The 23,524-nt window shown below is 36.1% G+C and overlaps 1 protein-coding gene across 2 annotated transcripts in view; it reads right to left on the bottom strand.

Moving 5' to 3' along the window:
- The window catches only part of PLEKHM3 (pleckstrin homology domain containing M3), a 180,581-nt gene that overhangs the window by 6,871 nt on the left and 150,186 nt on the right, over window positions 1–23,524 (bottom strand). The window lies entirely within an intron of this gene.

The following is a 23,524-nucleotide window of genomic DNA, read 5'->3' as shown; positions in this document are numbered from 1 at the left end:
TATGCCAATAGAAAATGAAATATTTCTATGCATTAGGTTTAAGAATTGCAATTTACTTCTGTAAAAAATAAAGACTTCTGCGCCAGGTAACAGGAGTTAAATGGCTTGCCCTTAACTCAAAAACTCTTAGCTGAGACTTTGAAACTCTAAAATAATAGGATCTTCTAATTTCTGGATTGCATTCTTGTAATTCATAGAAATAAAGAGTAAACTTTAAAGTCTATCTTTATAAAACAAAGAGGAGTATTAAAGAAGAAGAATAACAGGTTTAAAAAAAATAAACTGATATTATACTTTAGAGAGATGAGACATTCCACAAGAATGACTGGTTTGTTGCTTAGCTAAGTGAAAGCCTGTTCATGGGTTTCTGAATGGGTTGTTTCTACTGAAAACTTTAATAATATATAATTGACAAGCATAACTAAAGAGTTTGGAATGGAGTGCTTGAATACTTAAATTAAGTTTTTATCCTTTTCTTTCCAAGTGTGAAGCGGCACTTTTTTTTTCTGCTAGGAGTAGGCAGAATGAGGTCTGCACTCACAAGTCTACCTGTGTTGGTGGGAGCCCCACCTTGAGCACAGAACTGGACTAGAACAAGGGTTCTGAGCAGGAAGGAGAATGAAGAACATGAAAGTAAATCCTTGAGGGTAGAGAAGGTGACTTTTGCCTATTCAGCTCTTTTTTTTCTGTTAGTTTCTTTATAGTTTAACAGGTGAAAGATCTCAGAGGTTATCTAGTCAGGAGACCATACCAGGTTGCTGGGATGCTAAGAGCTGACAAAGAGAGAGATGTAGGTCATGTAGCAATAAATGTAGATGCAGGTGCAAAGAACAGTTCACCCTTCATTCCTCATTCATGAGGGGTCTCTAGAAAAGGGAACAATTAAATGCAATTCTACTGGAAGTTGAAATTAGGGGCACCAGGGAGGAGACAGAATGCTTTAAGATGTGGCAAAATGTGGTTGGCAGCTGGTCTACTGACCCTGAAAGCTCCAGGAAAGCTGAGGAGGTGGTGGCTATAGTAAGGCTAGAGAACAGACCAAGTATGGAAGAGTGAAGGCTCATGAGGCTGTGCCTTGGTCGTCCTTTCCCTGAACAGTTACCAGAATGTGGATGTGTGGATACAGGCCTAGGTGCACGTAGGCTGGCTGTTACAAATGCCTCTTTAGAGCTAGCTCATCTCACTCCACAGAGATCATACTAGTATAATGCAAGTCCTTGGTTTCTGGCCTCCAGAATTCTATTATTGGCAGGTAACGTATGTGGCTTGGGCAATGTGACAGATGAAGGCATTCACTGCTACACTTATAGCTCAGGGGTAACTCACTGAATGTGATCCTCATTACTTTCCCCATACCAGATAATCTGTAGGTCTCAGCTAAAACACATTCTGCTGGGTTTTTTTTTGTTTGTTTGTTTGTTTGTTTTTGCAGAGACAGTAGGAGGAGACCATAACCCTTTTGGGACACAGCCAACTTGTTTTTAGAACATGTTTCTACAAATTTTTATTAGCCCATGTATTGGCAGCCTTTGTGATTTGGGCACCCGAGTGAGACTACACTTGACTAGGCAAAAGCTTTTGATGAAGGAGGTTTAAGAAGGAGCTCTGTCTAGTATTTAGTTATCCAAGATCTAGGATGTAACAGTCCCAATAACAAATAAGTCCTGCCAGGTGAGAATCATTCTGAGTGGGGTCAGGGAGGAAGCTTTTGGTCGGAATGAAGATCTAGCTGTAAGACTATGTGGGAGGCTACCCTGCATTAGATAACTTAGAAGATCTTATGAATGTGCTTTTATTGCAATAAAATCAATTTGAAGACAAAACATTTAAAAAATATTGGAATACCAGAGGAAAGAGTGAGCATTAAGACCTGAAAGACTTAAGTGGAGGAGAAAAATGACATTAAATAGGCAAGAGAGGTCTGATCCTATAGGGCTGTAGGATAACTGGTTACAATGGATTTCCAAGGGTTATCACTGTAGGGTATGCCATAGCCTAGGCTTTCAGTGTAGTGCTTTGGGTCATATTGATTCACCAAGGTTAGTGGTCCTGAATTTAGGAAGGGAAAGGAAGACCCATTAGTTAGGAAAGGCCAGGGAACTAGCCACTAGAGGTCAGCCAGAGACCTCAACTCTCCAGAGTTTTATCTGTACTTGGGTCCATCCAGATCTGTTTTGTTAATGGTTGAAACATCTAAATTCTAGACTCAGCTGGATTGATCCTTGCAAAAAAAAAAAAAAAAAAAAAAATAGCATAATTGTGGAAAGAGCAATAGATTTGGGGTCTGAGGTTTGATTGCTACCACTTATTGTGTGGTTGTAGGCAAGACATTTAACTTCTTAATGCTCTTATCTGTAAAATGAAGGACTTAGAAGAGGATATCTGCGGTCTTATGGTCAACTCTAATAAGGGCAAACAAGGGGAATGATTAGGATCTAGCTTAGTACTACTAAGCTTTCTGAGACAGGGCAGAGAACAGGCCTTGCAGAATAAAGATAGACAGATGTTATTGGAATCTTTTCCTTCGTAGGAGACTGCAGAATAGATCCTCAAGTTACTTAGCAAGGAGAGAACAGAATTTTCAGTTAGAAAGGACCCCAGGGGCCTATCTGGTTCAACACTCATTTGAAAAGGGATCCACTCATAAAAAAGGGAAAAGGACCTCTATGTGCAAAAATTTGTAGCAGCCCTTTCCATGATGGCAAGGAACTGGAAACTAAGTGGATGCTCATCATCTGGGGAATGGCTGAATAAGTTAAGGTATATGAATGTAATGGAATATTATTGTTCCAGAAGAAACAATGAACTGGATGATTTCAGAGAACTGATGCTAAGTGAAATGAGCAGAACCAGGAGAACATTGTATACAGCAACAACAAGATTATGTGGTGATCAACTCTGATGGACATGGCATTTTTCAACAATGAAGTGATTCAAGTCAATTCCAATAGACTTGTGATGGAGAGAGCCATAGGTATCTAGAAAGAGATTATAGGGACCGAATGTGGATCACAGCATAGTATTTTCACCTTTTTTGTTGTTTTTTGCTTGCTTTTTCTTTCTCATTTTTTTTGTTCTTGATCTGATTTGCTTGCTATCTAAAGGAGGAGGTGGGGGGAAGGGAGGGAAAAAACTTTGGAACACAAAGTTTTATAAGGGATTCATTTATAACAAACCTGACAAGTGGTCATCAAGCCTTTGCTTAAAGTCCTTGAGTAAGAGAGAGTTCACCACCCCCAAAGAAACATATTTCACTTTGGGATGCTGGTTCTATTTTTTTTTCTTTTCATAAAGACCCAAATTATCTTTTTATAATTTCTAGCTACTGTTCTGAGTTTTGACCTTTGGCACCAAGCAGAACAACTAATTTTTTTGCAAGTAATAGTTTTTTAAATATTTGAAGGCAGATATCATGTCAGCCCAAAGTTTTCTTTTCTCTAAGCTATCTTCTGTTCCTCCAATAGATTCCTAGATGATATCCTCGATCATTCTGGTTATTCTACTTTGGACACTTCCCAGTTTATCATTGTCCATCCTAAGATTCACTTCCAAGAATTGAACACAATAGCACAGGGTACAGTGGAATTGATATTTCCTTCTCTCTATAGGCTGTGCCTCTTACTGCAGCCTAAAGTTATATATGCTTTCCTTGGCTGCTCCATCATATTGCTGAATCATATTCAGCTTACACTACAACTGAAATTCTGTGGCTTTTTCAGATTAACTGCCATCTAGTCATATATCTGTTCCCTCTCCCCCAAAATGGGGAAGTTCATTTTTTGAAGCGAAGTGTAAGACTTTAAATTTATTCCTATTAAATGTTATCTTTTTAATTTGGCTTAATGTTTTTTTTTAAATTTTTTTATTTTGAACATAATTTCTTTTTTTTTTTTCCACTTTTTTTTTTTTAATTTAATAGCCCTTTATTTACAGGATATATACATGGGTAACCTTACAGCACCAACAATTGAATTTGGCTTAATGTTGAAAATTTTTTTGAGTCTTCACTCTGTCACCTAGTGTGATAATCATTTCAGTTCTGTGTCATCTATAAATCTGATACACATGCCATACATACTATGATTTACATCATTAATAAAAATGTTAAGCAACACAAGGGCTAGAAAGCCCTGATTCCTGGAGCATTCCAATATGGCATGAAATCATTAATAACTACCCTTGGGTTCTGCCATTCAATTAATTATGAAATCTTCTCTAATCTATTTTGTTGAATAGCCCACATTTTTTCATTATTAAAAAAATGAAAATAGTATGAGAAGCTTTCTTGTTAAAATCTATGTAAACTGTACTTATAGTATTCTTCCTATCTACCAGTTATTAAAGTCAAACTGGCTGACATAATTTGCACACTTTATCCTCTTGTATTGAGAATTGGGAGAACATTAACTTTTTTATAATTTTGCATTATTCTTGTTCTTCGTGATCTTTCAAAGACCACAGAGAATGTGTAAGATACCACCCTTTTCAGTTCTCTCCAAACTGTGAGATTCAGTTTGGTTAGGCAGGTAGGCTTAAACTATTAAAGAGTTGCTAAGTGCTTTCTATTTCTCCAATTATCTTGTGCACCAATTACCTATTATTTTTCTTCTGTCCTTTCATTCTGTCCAGTGAAAATTCTTCTTGACAGATAAAACAGAAGCAACATAAGAACTGAATAGCTCTTGCATTCTTTCCATTTTCTATCATCACCATCTTATCCATCCTGAATCACTGGTCTATACTTATTTGCTCTATCCCCAGAAAGTTAAAATTTCCCTTTTGTAATGTTCAACTTTCCTTGATGGCCTCAGTTTATGCTGGGCTTTAGTACTTTTGACACTATTAAAATTTCATTGATGCCCTTTGTTTTATCATATCATATCTCCCAGCATGGATCCCATCCCCACCATTGCAATTAAATAAAACTGACCAACATAACAATTGCATTTGACACACAATGAATGCACAACTCTATACCTTTAATGTACCATCTCTCCACTGAGAGGAGGAACAGGCATTCTTTTACAAACTCTTCTCTACTACCAAGACCTGTCATTAAATTTAATTTGAATTTATCTGCTTTTTTGGTGTTGTTTTGTATTTTATGTGTGTGAGGCTAAGTTATGTGACCAAAAGAATGGTGGATTAGTCATTTTCTTCAGACCTTTTTGGTTCTCCAAACTCTCCTGCCCCCCCCAAAGAATTATGAACCAGAGGTAGAGCAATTAGTGATAATAGGCAGATTAGATTCCAACTAGAATAGCTGAACTGAGTTTTCCTCCAGTTTTTTACCTTTTAAGGGGAAGAAATCAGGCAACCTAAGACACTGTTTTGGGCTAAAATGAAGCAGAACAAACTTCCATTCTGAAGGGCTCATACACATACATACAGATACACACACACACAATCTATCTGCCCACAACCTCTGCCTAATCATCATTAAGGATGCACTATTAGATCTGTTCTACACTTTATACATTGTCTTTAGGCTTCATATTCCCTTTAAGATTGCCCTTGATATCTAACCAGATCAGGTGTATAAAAATGATGGGGCCCTGAATATGTACCAGGCCATGTCTTAAGGCAAAACTGATTGTAAACTTTCCGGGAGAATTATACCACTAAGTAGAGGATATGGAATGGCTAATTAAACTCCTCAAAGTATACTTTCCTAATTCAATTATAACAAAAACCCTATTCTTTTAATAACTACTATTCCGTCCTTTCACCAAAATATGATAAGTTATTAAAGCATAAAACTTTACTTCAGACTTTTGGAACACAGTGTGTATATACAAAGTGCTCTCCCTCCCTGCCTCCCTGTCTGTCCTTGTTCCTCCCTCTTTTCCTCCCTCCCTCCTTCTCTCTTCTCTCTCTGTTTCACATACATAAATATGTAAAATCAGTTATTATATATTGGTTTGAACTTCTGTCCATTAGTATATAACTTAAATAGAAGGGGCTGCAGATTGACTTAGAGAACCACAAATTCACATTACTTATGTTATATTGTATTTTTATTTCCATTTTAAAATATTTCCCAATCACATTTTAATCTGGTTTGGTAGTTAACTTGATACCTTTGGTTTGGAGAATTCCTGGTGAGGAAACTCCTATTAATGTGACCCTACCAATATTTCTAAAAGAGTTGGGGACGATGGGGTATTGAAATGTCCCATGACCTGCCCTGGGATGTAGAGGCACACCGGAACCCAACCAAGCCTTCCAAGTCTGGCCCTCTAGACCTTACACTACCCTGCCTGGAAGAAATGCCATAATCTTTCTTTCCATGTCATTTGCCTTATCTGTATAATACATTTATTAATGTTATTTTGCATTTGCTGATGGACGTTTATTCACACAGATATATCTCACAACAGGCCTTGGAGGTGTAAATTAGTAAGCAGGTTTCAGGGCTGTAACTTTATGACAAATTCAGTACACTTTCCAGGTTAGGTAAGAATACAGACACACACAGACATACACAATTGTAGTGTACTAATAGCAGTGCAAAGGATCCTGGGACTGCTCACTAATTTTTATTATTATAAAATGGATGGCAAATAAAGTGTGGAAATTCACGAATTTGCTAAATATTATTGTGTGGAAGCCAGAGGGACTGTAGAAATTCTACCTCACTTTACATCTGAACAATCTGATGCCCACAGAAGGGGAAAGTTTTGTCTAAGGACACACTGTGAGGCATCAGTGACAGAGTCAGAACTTGAACTCGGGTCCAGGAGTGTTTTCTCCATATTGGTTTCCCCACCTAACTGTCTGTGAGAAATGATTTTATGGGGTTGCCTAATTACTCACCTACTCTCTTTAGGTGCGGCCGGCCAGCCAGCCAATGCTGCCACATTGGCAGGAATCATTTGCCCCTCTTAACCCTTTGGATCCTCTGCCTGTTTTGTGTCCCTTCTTCCTCTCTGTTATCGGGATGAAGGGCCGAGTTTGAGGGTCTCAGTTCCTCTGTCTGCTTGGTCCTAGCAATAATACTGGAAACACGGTGACAGGAGAGGCCCTCTGACCCACCAAAGGGCTTTGTAGCTAGGGAAGTGGCTGTGTGCTTGCTGGTTACACCTCTGCAGGTTCCTATCATTAAGCTGACACTAAGGGTGACTTTATCAAATTATTTCCCTTCTCCTTCTCAGGCAATGGGGCTAGTCAGTGATTTATAAGGAACATAATTTTGCATTCTTCTAATGCTATTCACTTATCTTCACTGATAGCAAAGTCCCCAGTCAATGGGGAGATTGAGTCTTATCAGAAATTTCTGGTGTAATGAACACCCACAGGGTGACAGTAAGACCATGTACACCTGCCTATTTGAGCCAAAGGTCAGCAACTGGGACTAAAGGTCAGCAACTGAGAAAAGTAAGAGATAAAAATGAGTGATTTCAAAATAGAATCAAATTCTATTTTCAGCCAATTTGTAACCCAGCATGAAGAATGTAATGTGTAAAATGAACAAATGACTTCTCCAAACTCATGGTTTATCTACATGGCCCATTTCTTCATATGGAAGTAAAAAACAAAGGGAGAAAAAAGAGAAAATGTTATCTAGTGAAATTTAAGAAGTTCTGTGCACCAAATACTTTAATATTAGTATATTCTACTAACATACATTTTACTAACCTAATAGATGAGTCCAGAGAACAGAACAATATTGTATTAAAACGGATTGGATTCTTCAAAATTGAAAAGCTTCTGTACAAATAAAGTGAATGCATTTAGGACAAGTTGAATGGAAAAAAATATTTTTTGGCCACATTTCTCAGACAAGAGTTTGGTATCCAAGACAATTAACAGAAACGTATAAGATCAAAAGGAATTCAGCAAGAAATTAAAGTGATAAAAGAATAGGAACAAGCAGCTCTTAAAAGAGAAATCTAGTAAGAAGCTAGTAAGAAACATATGGAAAAATGCTAACAAATCACTAATAATAAGGCAAATTCAAATGAAAACAATTCAACAAACTGGCAAAGATAACAAAAGATGAGAAAAGTCAATGTGTACTGGGATTGTGGAGAGATAAGTATATTTTTGCTTAGTGACTATGAATTAGAACCACCATTCTGGAAAGCAATTATCCAATCTAATAAACATTTATTAGGTGCCTATTATGTGCTAAGCACTGGGATTATAATTAACAAAAACGAAATACAGTTCCTGACCTAAGGAATTTAAAATTTAAAGGAGGAGACCAAAAGGAGGCAGGAAAGCCAGTGAGGGGGTATGAGGATGGGACATCAGTGGTTAGTGGCTTGGAAGGCTGAAACAAGGGCAAGGTAGCAGATACAAAGTAGAGATGCAAATAAAGTGACTAAAATATCCATATTCTTTGAGTCAAAGGTTTTACTACTAGGCATATATTTTAAGGAAGTCTTTGATAAGAAGATACACCCAAATATTTATTGCAGCAGTTTCTGCAGAGCAAAGAAGATATCCATTGGATGGGTAATGGTTAAAAAAAAAAAAAAAGAAAATGATGGCACAGTGTAAGAATTACTGGGCTTTAAGAAATAATTAATATGAAGAATACTACAAGGCATGGAAAAAATATAAACTTATTTACAGTGAAGAAAGCTAAGTAGAAACAAAACAAGCCCAAACCCCAATGATATACATAATGACTACAATAAAATAATTGGAAAGAACCACCACAAAACAATTGAACGTGAATGTTGCAAAATCACAAAGAATAAGAATGGTCCTATAAAGAAGAGATATCAGAAGACACCTCTCTTTATTCCTCTGCAGAGGTGTGAGGCACATAGGTGTAAAGCACTGCACACATTTTCACACTTTTTCATAATGACTTTGCTGATTGTTGTTGTTGTTGTTTTTCTTCTTCCTTAAAAAGATTCTTAAACAATTGGTAGTGTTTGAGAGTTCCTGATTGGGAGTTGGAAAGCTTACTTCTTTTTAATCAAACAATGCATGCAGAATTACAGGGAGGAAATCACTGTTTCCCAAGAACACTGTGATATTTCAATTTACTTACCTATTTTACTGTAATTGAATTATGACAACTTTGAACAACTTAGTCCTTTATTCCAAAGCAATCCCAATAGACTTTGGAGAGAAAATGACATCTGCATTCTTTTGTTGTTGTTGTTGTTTTCTTAATCTCTCCCATGGTTTTTCCCTTTTGCTCTGATTTTTCTCTCCTAACATGATTCATGAAGCCATATGTAATTAAAAATAAAGGAACTTTATTTGGAACTCATAACTAAGCTGGCCGATTGAGACCCTCAGACACAGGGGTCTTCTTGCTTGACCTTCCTCTATCTTTATTTCTGAGTCATTTTGTCTCTGCTTGCTTTTATTAATTTTTTTTTTGGTACCACAGAATACAAAGAACTTGCATCTTCACTTTTCAGCAATCTAGATGTCTAAACCATGGGGAGGAATATTTGCTATGGAGCAAATTCTACCAAGTGATTAGTTTTCACATTAACACAATGATTGACTCACTATTTTTAATCTCTCCAGGAAGAGTCACAGGCAGGCAGAGGACGTATAAAAGTGAATTTATAACCAGCGTGGTTGTCCTGTATTTCTTGTCACAATTAAAGGTTACTTCTACCAATGTCAGTGGAAATGCCTGGCTAAAAGGTCATTTTACAGCAGAACTTTTTAGTCTCACAAAAAAGCAACTAAACTTTTTATGTGCAAAAACACTTTTACTTCCCTCAGAGACCATCTAACCCAACTAGAATCCACTCTATAATTTATCTGACAAATGGTCATACAGTCTTTGCTCGAATCCTTCTCATTAGGGGATACCCACAACCTCCCCCAACGATCCAGTCCACATTAGGAATTGTTGAAGTAGTTTTTGCTTATAACAAGCCTAAAATCACCTCTGTGCAACTTTCACCCACTGTTACCACTTCTGTTGTGGGACTGAGGCAAACACATCTAATCCTTCTTCTGTGTGAAAGGTTTTTACATACCTGAATACATTTTTATGTTCTTTCTTTATCCTCTCTTTTCTAGGCTAAATATTTTTGGTTCTTTTAATGGGCCCTCACATGAGATGAGAAAGACATCCTTCATCATCTTGGTTGCCCTCCTCTGGAAGCATAGCATTTTAATCTAAGTCCTTCTTAAAATGTTACAACTAGAAATGGATACTCCAGCTGTGAGCCACAGTTGGACTATCACCTTAATCGTGATCACTATGCCTCTTGATGCAATTTGTTTATCTGGCTGACAGATCATATGGCTGACTCATATTGAGGTTGCACTCCAATCAAATCCCCAAGATGATCTTTTGTCTAGCCACTCCTCCATCATCTTGTACTTGTTATAATGTTGAGTTTTTAATTCAATGGAAATAGCTGAGATATTAAATTTTACTTATCTCAAAGTATACAAAGAAAACAAATAGCTCATTTTTGCTCTTCTTTGTATCCAAAGTGTTTAGCATAGTTCCTAGATCATAGTAAGCACTTAAATGCTTGTTGGTTGACAAGTTGGATAGAAAAGTCTTACTCTGTACATAATGGTGAGATAGTAATTAATCAGAAACATATGATTTTATCAATGGAAGTGACCTTAAAGAAGAGGCAACATTATTTGTTTTGTTGCCGTACCCAAAAGACCATGGGACCTTTCCACTGTGCAGCTGAAACTTTTCATATTACTATTTTCCCCATTAGAATGTGAACTCCTTGAGAGCAGGGATTTTCTTTATCTTTCCATTTATATACCCAATATTTAGCACACAGTGATAATTTATGCTTAAAGAGTGCTTTTTCCATTCATTTTTCATTTATTCGTTCTTTACTCTATCTGACCAATCCTGTTGTGTTCTTTGCTAGATCTTCATTCAGGCTATGCCCACTATCCATATGTTCCACTACCATGATTGGAACTTGACTTTCTTTTTTCTTTTTTTCCTATCCTCACCTGATGATCTTATCAGTTTCCATGGGTCGAATTATGGGTGATTTATGTAGATGATCTCAAGATCTACAGATTTAGTTTTAGTCTCTTTGCTATATTACTGTTATATATATTTGGACATCTTGAACTAATTGTCCTGCAGGAATCTTCCTCACAAAACTGTTTTTCTCCCCTAAAAGCTTCCCTCCAGAACTTCTATCCTCCCAGTCACTCAGGTTCACAACCTTGGGATCATCCTTAACTCCTTACTCCCACTTATCTCACATCTGTTGTCAGATTATGTCATTTCTATCTTCATAACCTATACTGAAGACATCCCCTTCTCTCCACTCGTACAATCATCACCCATAGGCTCTCATCGTTCATCATTCTCTATGTGGACTATTTCAATAGTCTTCCAAATGGTGTTCTTGCCTCAAGTTTCTCACTCCAATCTATTCTCTATTCAGACATTAGAGATTTTCTTAAAGTGTAGCTTTGACTACATTTCTATACTATTTGATAAATTCCAGTGTCTCCCTATTAACTTCCAGGATCAAACAGAAAATTCTCATTTTGACATTTAAAACCCTTCATAATCTGGCCTTCTCTAATCTTTCCAATCTTCTTACATGTTACTCTATTTCCTATATTCCCTATATCCAGCTTCACTAGACCACAAGATAATCACTCTCCTAACGTGACACTGGTCATTCCTTATACTTGAAATACTGTTCCCTTATTTCTACTTTTTGGCATCCTTCAAGACTGTTCAAATTCCATCCTTTGTATGGTTTTCTGTGGGCTTTTCCCTCAGCCCCTCTCTTCTAAGATCACCTTTCTTCTACTTCATATACATCTTGATGTACAAAGTTACTTGGATCTTTTTTCCCCCATTACAATGTGAGTCTTATGAGAACATGGATCTTTTTTTTTTTGCTTTATATAGCCAGCATAGTGCCTGTAGTAAGGCCCTAATAACAACAAAATAATAAAATGCTGACTAACTGAAATGAGGATCTAGGTATATTACTTTAAATATGATATGGCTTCAGCATGCCCTGGAGATAGTGATAATATCTTCCTATGGCCACCTACCCTATCTCTCTGCTATCCTTCAACATGGCAGGTAAAGATCAAGACAGTTTGGAAAAACTTCTCTATTTGACCCATTGTAATGTTGTTTTTTGTCACAAAAATCACAGTATATTGTGTTATGCTGAATGATTTATATTGATCCATTCACTCTAAGTAAGCCAATCTACCTTGTAAAGAACTGGAAATATCTGTGAACTGGCAAGAATGAAAGCAGTCTATCTATGCAATAGAGCAAATTCCAGAATAGAATGGAATTCATGATTCATTAGTTTGGTGATCTAATCAAAGAAGCTAATTAAGTCAGAAGTAGGTAGACTTTTTCTTGTGCCAAGTTACCATTGGAATGATCAAGATAGATCCTCTCAATACCCTAGTTCTAATTCCTTGCTCTTTTCCCTACTGAGTCCCTAATTGATTCCTCACTATTCCTGTGAGTCCCTACTTTGTCTCTGTTTTTCATTTCTTTCTGTTGCCTCTTTACCTCTTAGAAATTCAGTTTTGTCACTTGTAAAATGAATAGGTTAAGTGATTTTCATGATCTTTTCTAGTTGTAAACTTATGATCCTAAGTAATGGAACTTCTGTAGAGTGCCTTCCAATATTACAACAAAGCAGCAAGAATTCCTGGTTATGTTTTCTGTTGCTGATATCTGGTGATACAATACCAATTAGAAACAAAACTAAATGCCTTTTCCTGCATTCTGATGAAGGTTTAACAGCTCATGACTGAGCTACTGGTCAAAAGAAAGTGTTACTCAAATGATACTCCAAAGACCTTTGTCTTAGGTTGAAGTCATTAGTTTTTTCCCTGCTTTTGTGCTTCTCCTGCTACAGGGAAATTGTCAGCTTTTATTTTTGATTCAAACAGAGGTTCCAGACATTTTGCTTGAGATGAAATTGAAAGTATAAGTTTGGTCAGAGCTTTGGCTAGGGAAAGATAGTATTTAGTTTTAGAAGAATATCCAAGGTGCAGGGTGTTTGGCTGATTTACACTTTCCTAAATCACAAAGAAAAGGTGGGGTTCTGAAATAAGTGGAGCTTACCAGGAATTCTACGATGGTTTAATGTATCACTACTAAGTAGTGAGTCACAGGCTGCTTTAGTTATTGCTTGTTTTCTTAAGAAAGTAAGATGATTGTTTAGAGTCTATCATGAGTAGCATGTTTTGAGTCTTCATATATTGCATATTTTGCATAAAGCCATGAACAATCATTTTATGATTTCCATCTAGAGAATAAACCAGCCAAATACCACAGGATATGTATGTATGTGCGTGTGTGCGTGTATGCATGTGGTCACATATGTGAAGGATTATATGTGTGTGGACTGTCACTTCACTAAAAATAGTACAGGAAAGACTGGGTAATTTAATTGTAAGATATTCTGAGGTTAAACCTAGTGGAGAAAAAGGCTCAAACATGATTTACAAATAAAAAAGACCTCAGCTGGAAATTTGGAGAAAGGCCAAGAAGAAGAATAGATAAAGTGGGGATGACTTTGGAAGTGCTAAATAATGTAGCAAAAATCCAGCAATACTTAATTATTTTAAATTAAAATACTTAAATTATTTTAAAGAAAGTTGATGAACAGATTCACACTTTGGTAAAGAACATCTCAGTTTAGAAAAGAGAATGAGTATTTGGGGATAATGTGTCCTTTTAATATTCTCCCTATTCAAACTTTAAAACCTTTTTGTATTTTTACATATGCAAGAAAATGGCCCCAAGTCAGCAGCAAGAGAAACAAAGATAACAAGGGGTCTGGAGCTGAATAAAATGGGTCCTAGAATGATATAAAAGTAGTTAAATTTGGGTCATTAAAAAATTTGTGGACATTTAATTTGCTTTCAAATTTATTTGTTTGGCTAGAAAAAAAGGAATGCCTGAAAGAGTCGAATTTATATCAATTTCTTTGCTCATAAAGGTTCTAAAAAATTTAGAACCAATGCAAAATCTCTGAAAGGATTTTGAAAAGAAAAAAGCTGTTGCAATCAAATACTAGCTAATTTCTTTATCATAAGGGAATAATAATTAGCAAATTCATTAATTATCCTTCCATTTACATTTGATTCTCAGAGCTAATTGTTTAAGTGGCTCTGCCTAGATTATGGATTATTAGGATTCACAAATAAATGAAATCGTATATTTGGATTTCACAGGACTTTACCTTTCTAATTAAGAAACCAAGCTCAGTCAATACTTCTGACAAAAGCACATAATCTTTACTTAAATACTCAGCATCAGAAACAGAATGCAAACAAGGATTATTTCATTAATTGCTCTTTCCTACTGTTACATTAGCTCACCTACATTTTTGGCTCAAATACAGACAATTGCTCAGTAAATGCTTGTTAACTCCCTGCTGGTATAAACTATCATAGCATTTTGCATACATGAAATCACAAGAGTTTTAAATGAATGAAATAGTTAGAGGAGCAGATAGGTGGCACAGTGGATAAGAGTGCCCAGCCTAAAGTCATGAGTTTAAATCCGGCCTCAAACACTCAACTAGCTGTGTGAGTCACTTAACTCTGTTTGCCTCGGTTTACTCATCTGTAAAATGAGCTGGAGAAGGAAATGACATATCACTCCAATATCTTGGCCAATAAAACCCCAACTAGGCAGAGTAGGACAGGACTGTAAAATGACTTAATAACAACAAAATTATTTAAAAGAAACCTATTCTAATGTTTCCTTTCACAAATCAATCATAGGGCTACTTCTGAAATCTTCTTATATTCTTAATGTGTAAACTTATGTTGCTATTTCAGTTGGAAACCTTAGAAATATAGAATAACCTTTCTCAATGAGAGTAACAGAGGGGTAACAATGTTTAATAGAAATGAAAGTACAGAAAAACCAAAGGGATGTTTTTTCTTGGTTTTGCAACTCTGGCACATGCTGTAGAATCCTGGATTCATGGAGATACTTTCTCTGATATCTGTGATCTTATAGATGTGGATGATCACTTCCAAGGGCATCCCATCAATACCTTTCTGTTTTAGGTAATGCTTGCCTGTGTCTGCATTCTACTGGGGGCTGCTTCCTTGAGAGGGGAACTTTTGGCTGATCTCAGTCATCCCTAGTTCCTGATACATAGCTGTCTCACCTCATTTTATAGCCACTCACTGCTCTGATAATATGTCTTGTTCTGGATTTCCTGTAGCATTCTTTGTCAGTAATAAGATACAGCTTACATATCCCTACCTTCTGTTTTATCAGTAACTTTGGGGGCAAGGGAAGGGAAATTGCAATTTTAATACTCTGGAGAGTGTAGAATGATATATCATTGGATAAATATTGGTTTTTTAATAAAAGATACACTGTTATTTGAGGGAAAAGCTTGATTTCAGAGTCAAAAAAAAAAAAAAAAAACCTATACAATTTCCCAAATACAGCCCACTTTGTTCTCCTATTCAACTATAAGCCCAATTCCTTGATGGCTAATATTCTTACATGAAAGTGAAACTTTTATATTTATAATATGTTTAGAAATCTATTGCTCTAACTAGAGAAAGAGAGGAACTTAGATAACGTAGAGTTTTAAGAAATCTGACTTATGCATATATTTTTATTGATGTACTTCCTAATCTAAAATTCTTTAAGAATTGAGTCAAAATATACAGTTTTTGCATTAAGCCTCCTTATGAGAAATGACAATTTATAATACTGCTTTTTAATGATATATACATGTGAGACTGGTAACCCATTTTTGCCCTTAAAGTCAAAATCACATTAATAGTTCCAAAGAAAAGAAGATGGTCAAAGTTGGATTCATTTAAAAAAGCCAAAGCTCCAGAGGTAATTAGTGTCTGATATGTAGGCATGAGCAGCATGAACACTGGAGTTGCTTATGAACACGTTAGGTGAATTTAGGGGGAAAAAAAGGAAAAAAGATGAACATCAGCAAGGGAAAGAACAGCACTGGTCTTTCTTAAGCGTTTTTATATTCATGGTCATTGGCCAAGATCGTACCCTGAATGTAACTTCCATAACTAGTCAGGCTTATTTGATTCCAGAAATTCTCCCTGCCAATTCATTCATCCACTTACTCAATAAGCCTCCAATGTGCTAGGCACTGAGAAAATAAAGACAAAGTAGAATCAAGAGCATGATTTCTGTTGAGGGAAAAACCTGAATTTGAAATGTGAAAAAACAGGTGGAGAGCCATGGAGGGAACCAATTCCAGATATACAAAATGACTTGAACATAGACGTGGAGATGGGAAATACCTCTGTTCTGTATGGGGGTCAGCAAGAAGGGTGGTTTGTCCAGGACAGAAGATGTATGAAAGAAAGGGACTCTAAGTGCAAGAAGTCTAGAGAGAAGGGGAAGAGTCGTATTTTATCTGTTAGGTGAGAGGGGTGCCCTGGTGGCCAGCTTCATGGACAGTAAATCTGTTAATAGTTAATGGTTAGTTAACAAGCATTTTTTATGTATCTACTGTGCACCAGTTCATTGGTTAGCAAGAAAGGAAAAAAGAGCTGACATTCTAAGGGGAAGACAATATCTAGATACAGATGATGCGAACAGAGGGTATTCTAGAGGTATAGCAGTTGGAGAATTCAAGGCAGCCTGGAGACAGAAGTGGGGAAGGAGGGAAATCCAGGTATGGGGAGATAGCTAGTGAAAAGGCATAGGCTTGGAAGATGGGGGAGCTATCCGAAGAACATGTAGGCAGTGCGGCTGGATTGGGCAGTGCCTGGAGGGGAGTAAGTGTAAGAAGTTTAGAAAGGCAAGAAAAGTTCGGGTTGTGAAGGGCTTTGAATTCCAGAGAGCTTTTACATTTGATCCTAAAGGTAACAGAAAGCCACAAGAGTTTATAGAACAGGGGATCTATGTTTTAGGAACAGCTCTTTGGAAGCTGACTGGAGGACAGATTATAGTGGGGAGATACTTGAGGCAGGGAGAACAACCAGAAGGCTTTGAGAATGGTCCTAATGTGAGGTGAGAAGCCTGTATGAGTGGACAGAAAGGAGCATGGGGGAGAGAAGTGGCCAAAGTGGACAAGATGACACAGATTGGATATGTACAAGTCTTACTGATTGGGAGAACGGACCTCATGACAGAAATAAGGAAATTTTGGAGAGGGGAGAGATTAGGGAGAAAGAACAGATTCTGCTTTGGACACGCTGAACTTGAGATGTTTGCAGGTCATCCAGTTTGGGATGTCTAACATATTATAATTGCCAATATGTGGCTGTAGGTCAGTGCTGGGGGCTGGGGAAGAGATGAGAATGTTTGCAAGCCATAGTGTGGTGAGTGGGGTGGGGCAGGTTTAAAGGACTGCTTTGCTCCCACAAGGCCCCAACTGAGACTAGACCGAGTCAGCAGGGTTTCATGATTGCTTTCAGCTCCATTCTGCTATATGTGAATAGGAATATAGGAAGTCAGGGTTTTTACCCACTGTGATCTGCAATAGGACAAGGGGGATTTGAGGACAGAAGGTACTGCAGAACTTAATTGATAGGAAAGGCAGATCAGTGTTGCCAGTGGTGGGGTGATGGCTGTCATGAACTGTGAAAGAATTGAAGGGTGGAAGGATTAGAGGTCATGGTGATGATGAAAAACAGGATTTGGAGACAAGAAGCATATGGATGCAATGATAAAAGATTATGATTAGGCAGAGGAATTTCAGAGTTTGTGAACATGGATGGGGTTTCTCATTTGTGTTAGACCAAGGGCACAGTCATCTCTATGTGTCGAAGCACAACAGAGGAGGTCATGAGAATGAAATTGGTTGAGGAATTGGGATGTCAAGGAAGCATCAGTGTATAGGCTGAGGTATATGGCCCCTTTACGAGGACTGCTTTGTGGTGGAGAACAAGATTGTGACCCACACGCTGATCTCATTGAGGAAACAAAGGAGTATATCCTGGGGATCTACACATAGCTACTAAGATTTGGATTAGGGGATACATTGGACATAGACTTTTCTTTCTGGAATCACAGTTTTAAAGACCTGCCACTGTTACATACTGAATATTCCAGACAAAGTGCTTCACCTCTCAGGGCTCTGGGAAGCTCCAGGATCCTCAGTTACAGAGAAAATGCCAACTTTTAATTGAGAGAGAATGTTTGCTTAGGAGTTTCAATATTAGTGAAATCACAGGTCCAGTCTTTAACCTCATCTCTGCAAAGAATGAATCAGAGAAAGAAGGACATAGAGACAAATAGACTAATTAGGAGATTCCTGCAACAGTCCAGGTGAGAAATGATAAGGAACTAAGGGAGAAGATAGGAAAAGTACTGTGGAGGTTTAATGCCAAGACCATTAAATATCAGGGATGAGGAAGCCAGAAATGAAAAATGAACACCAAGCCTGGGTAACTAGAATAGTGATACCCTCAAGAAAAATAAGAAGCAATGGAAGAGGAAAGAGTCTTGAGAAAAAATCATGAGTTCAGTTTTGTAGATGTAGAATTTGAAGAACTGGTTGAAGATGTTCAGTAGCGAGTTGGTGTTGGTCATGGAGTTTAGGAAAGGAGACTAGATATGGACATACATAGCTCGGAGTCATTCTGCCTAGAAATGATTTTTAAGCCCAAGGGACCTAATGCCCTCTCTTGTGACATTGCTCTGTAAATTTACATACTATAATTCATTACAGTAAAAATCCAACTTTTAAATATCACTGAAATGATGATGCTAATTTTTATAAATGAACCTCAGTGAAAAGATAAAAGTCTGAACAATGATAATATTTTTGAATAAAAATCTTAAATGGTTAATATTTATAATTTTACTTTATTAAGAAGGGGACAGAAAGGTCAGGGGTACAGGTACATTTTATTTCTCATTATTCAAGTAGAATACAATAAGGATATTTTCACTATATTTCTAAAGGAAAATCAATCTTAGATTTAGTTAATTTTGGAAAGGTAACTTTGGTGCTAGTGTGACTCTATAGCATATATGTCCTATATACAGAGAAAAATTCTTTATGTCGTTTTGGTGAAGAACAAAAAAATGCCAGGAAAAAATGTGAAATATAAAAAACCAACCAAGTGCATGTATTTAGAACACTTTTTCATATCACAATAGCTTTGATTTCTTTTTCCAAAAAGCCTGTTCATATCCTTTGACCATTTATCAGTTGGGGAATAACTTTCTTTTTATAAATTTGACTTAGTTTTCTACATATTTGAGAAATAAGATTTTAAATCAAGGAAACCTGCTATAATTCTTTTTTCATTGGCTAAATTAATTTTACTTATGTAAAAACTTTTAAATTTAATGTAACCAAAATTATCCATTTTATATTCTCTCTTGTTTTATAAATTTTTGTTTATAAATTCTCCTCTTACCTATGGATGTGACAGAAAAAATTTTCCATGTTCCCTAATTCGCTTATGATATCGTTCTTTCGGTCAAAATCACGTACCCATTTTGATATCTTGCTGCATGGTGTGTGATGTTGGTCTATTGTTAGCTTTTGCCAAAATGCTTTTCAATTTTCTTAGAAATTTTTGTCTAATAGTGAGATGTGGTTCTCAAAGCTTGAATTTTTACATTTGTCACATACTAGATTATTATGATCATTTACTACTGAGTATTGTGTACCTATTTTTGTTGTTCTACTGCCATTTCTCAGCTAGATTGCTCTGATGAGTACTATTTTGTAATACATTTTGGGATTTTGTACTGATAACAACAACAACAAAAAAAAAAAGTGAAGGAAGGTAGTTTATCAATTCTCCAAATATTCTTTATCTTTTGTTCTTCCAAGTGAATTTTGCTATTATTTCTTCTTCTTATATAAAATAATCTTTTGGTAGTTTGATTGGCATGCCCTTGAATAAATATATTAATTTGGTTGTCGTTTTTTATTAATTGGTTTGTCTACCCATGAGCAATTAATTTTTCTCCAATTGTTTAGATCACACAATTGTGTGAAGTTTTTAAATTGTTTTCATATAGTTGCTGGGTATTTTACATGATCTGCAGTTGCTATTAATTAAGTCTTCAAACTTTGATAGAATTTACTTGTAAACCCAATTGGCTTAGCCTTCCTCCACCCTTCCCCTCACCCCAACAATTCATTTATGGATTGTTCAATTTATTTTTTCTGAGATTGTTGTTTTGGATTTTTCTTTCTTATCTGTTAATTTGGCTATTTTATATTTTTATAGGTACTCATCAATTTTCTTCGAATTCTCAGTTTTCCTGGCATATATTAGAATATAGAACCTTTTAATAATGCTCTATTTTTGTGTGTGGATTCACTATAATAATTTTTAATTTTGCTCATTCGATTTTCATCTTTTTCTAAATAATTTTGGCTAGTGGTTGATTAACTGTATTACTCTTTAAGAAAAAGAAACAGGTCTTAAAAGTTTGACAGTTTCATACTTACAATTTCCAAGTTTCTCTATTATAACTATCTACTATTATATTCTTTTATTTTCAAATGCTTAAAATTCACATATATCCATTACCTAAAATATGACTTTAAATAGATTTTCCTCTTCAATTATCAGCTTCTAGGAGGGAGGCATTTTAAGTTTCTACACTAATATATCCTAAGACACTTAACAAATATTATTTAATTTTACACACACACACACACACACACACACACAATCACTGAATTGTTGTTCCTCAATACATTTCAAGGAAGGGGTAAGTCAGACTGTTAAATTTGACTTCTTCTAACTCTAAAACATTAAACTATTCATTTCAGAACATAGAGCTCATTCTGAAAAGTCAACATTTTTTTGTATGGAAAGTTAAATACTCTCTTCCCTATTGTGTAGTCAAGTTACTTATTTACAGTCTCATGAATGGGGAAAAGCATACACCAAAAAATGACTTAAATAATATTATTATAATTTAATTATTAAATATTGCTCAGTAAAACTTTGAATTTTCCAAATACATGCAAAGATAGTTTTCAACATATACCTCTGCAAAATCTTGTGTTCCAAATTTTTTTCTCTCTCTCTCCCCCTACTCTCTCCCCAAGACAGCAAGCAATCCAACACGGGTTAAAAATGTGCAATTAAAAAAAAAAAAGTTTTCCATATTTGACATGCTATGCAAGAAAAATCAAAATCAAAAGGGACCAAAAGGGAAATACGTAAGGAAAAAACAAACAAACAAACAAAAAAGTGAAAATACTATACTTTGATCCACATTGAATTGCCACAGTTCTCTCACATCTCTCTCTGGATGTGAATGGCACTTTCTGTCACAAGTCTAATTTGAATTTGGGCATGATTTTTTGTACCAACAAAATGCATGTTGGAAATAATTGATATGTTTGAAAGTATCCCTTGATGTCTAGGTATTTGGTATAAAATCGCTATCTAAAAGTATGTCAAAAGTTTAATGATCTTCTATACTCATAAAGTTTCAGTAGGTAGTAGTTTAGTGAACTGTAGGTCTTACTCTATCTGCCCAATCATCTATCTCTCTTGTAACCTCTCTGGAAATAACAATTTCATTTAAACCTGTTAAAAATTACCAAAGACACCCACCCATTTATTTGAAGACTTTAACCAGCTGCCATTTACTTTTGAGATAGTGGTGTATAGGGAACAATTTGAATGTGTTTTCATGAAACAAATTAGGTGCAAAACAAGTTCAAAATACTAGATAATTCAATTTAATTCAATAAATATTTACTCTGTAAGGCACTAGGTCCTGGGGGTACAAAGAAAAAAAGACATAGTTTTTAAAAAAGTGTTTACTGTTTTGGTAAATAAAAATCAAGTATAGGACAGCACTATGCTTACAGTAAACTAATACTTGCTGAAAGCAAAGTCACTATCCTGGCTGTGCTATAATCACAATGCTTCAGAACTATTGGATGTAGTCAAAAGTCTGTTAAATAGTTATGTAAATAACCAATGTTAAATGATACAATTATGCTATCATATTTATAGCTACAACATGACTCCAAGAACAGATCTTATATTAAGAGCTCCTGAACTGCCTCTGCAATGGATATCTAAGCAGGCATTCTTTAATAAATCATTTTGAGTATAATAACATTTTGTATGTGAAAACAATGCTTCAACAAATTATGTGTGGTCATTCAAACACTGTGCAAATATAAAATATTATTTTAATATAAATCTACTGTGTCTGGCTTAAGAGCAGAAATAATTAACAATCAACCAAAAATCCAAAAATTGGAAGATACAGTTTATAGTTGACTATTTTTCCTCCAAAAATAAAAAAAAAAACCATTGCATATATGAGGATGGGGAGTTGGCAAAGAAACAAGAATGCTGGACATAGAATTAGGAAGGCTTGTCTTCCTGAGTTCAATCTGATCTCAGACAAGTTACTTAATCCTATTTGCCTCAGTTTCTTCAACTGTAAAATGATGTGGAGAAAGAAATAACAAACCATGCCTTTCCCTTTGCCAAGAAAAGCCCAAAGGGGGTATGATGAAATGAACACAACTGAAATGAGTCGACAATGATGATACATGTATCTAAACATAAAGATGTTTAACTCAAAATAAATACTAATATGTTTAGAAAGATGAATATGATATTCTTCTTTTAAAATAACAAAATAATTTAAATTCTAAGATATGTAGTTGCAGCATTAATAAGCAGAACTGTTGAATAAATGTTACTTATTTAACTAATGATAATGATATAAAGGGTCACACTGGTCTTGAAGGACTTATTAACATCAACTATGTCAGCAAACACTGAAACACTCTGACATAGCCATCAATGGCTTACTGGGCCAATTCACAAGCCAAATTTAAGCTCCGAGACAAACCAAAAACCTCAACGAACTGGCACTGTCCAAAACTGTCCAGAGTAGATCCTTCCCCCGTAATAGGTTAACACCAGCATGAACATAGTTCGGATCAATCCTAGTCTAAGTACAGAAGAAACCTGTTCTGCTATGGCTTACTCCTACATGCAGTTGTGGAGAGTCTGGATCAGATGGTGTTTGTTCTCCGTAAACACAGTAACTACACACAGCAGAAGCCTGCTAGGACCCAGCCAGCTTAATGATAAATTAACCACAACAACTGTACAGTACGTTAGAATTTACAAAGTGAATTCAAAACAACCGCCTAAGTCAGAAAGTCCTAGAGAGGTCACTTTTAGAGACAGTGAAGCTGAGGCTATTTGAGAGGAGGAGTGACCTGCCACAGGTCACACACAGTCAGGAAACATCACCATGGGCCTTGGTGCCAGGCCTGACTGCAAAAGAAGTTTGTTTTCCCCTCTTTGCTTCTCAAAGAAAACAGCATGAAAAGAGAGAGGAGAATGAACAAATGCAAGAAAAAAAAAAAGGTAAGACAGAAAAGGTACTTATAAAGATGAGACAATTTCTCCTTTTGCAGCTTCTAGGCTCCTGCACCTCATTACAATATGCACTGAGTGGCTGTCTCCCAAGAAAAGCCACAAAAAGGAAATATCATTAAAAAAAGCTTATAACTTTGGGTGAGCTCTCCCTTCCCTTAAGCCTGACAGAGCGGAGGCTGTTGTTCTCTATTGTTGAACAGGATGTAACAAGACTGCCAAGCACAGCCCACAAACCTGCTAATTAGGTGCA

The sequence above is a fragment of the Sarcophilus harrisii genome, chromosome 3 (assembly GCF_902635505.1).
Source record: "Sarcophilus harrisii chromosome 3, mSarHar1.11, whole genome shotgun sequence".
Lineage (NCBI taxonomy): Eukaryota > Metazoa > Chordata > Mammalia > Dasyuromorphia > Dasyuridae > Sarcophilus > Sarcophilus harrisii.
This window is presented reverse-complemented; position numbering and strand designations above follow the sequence as displayed.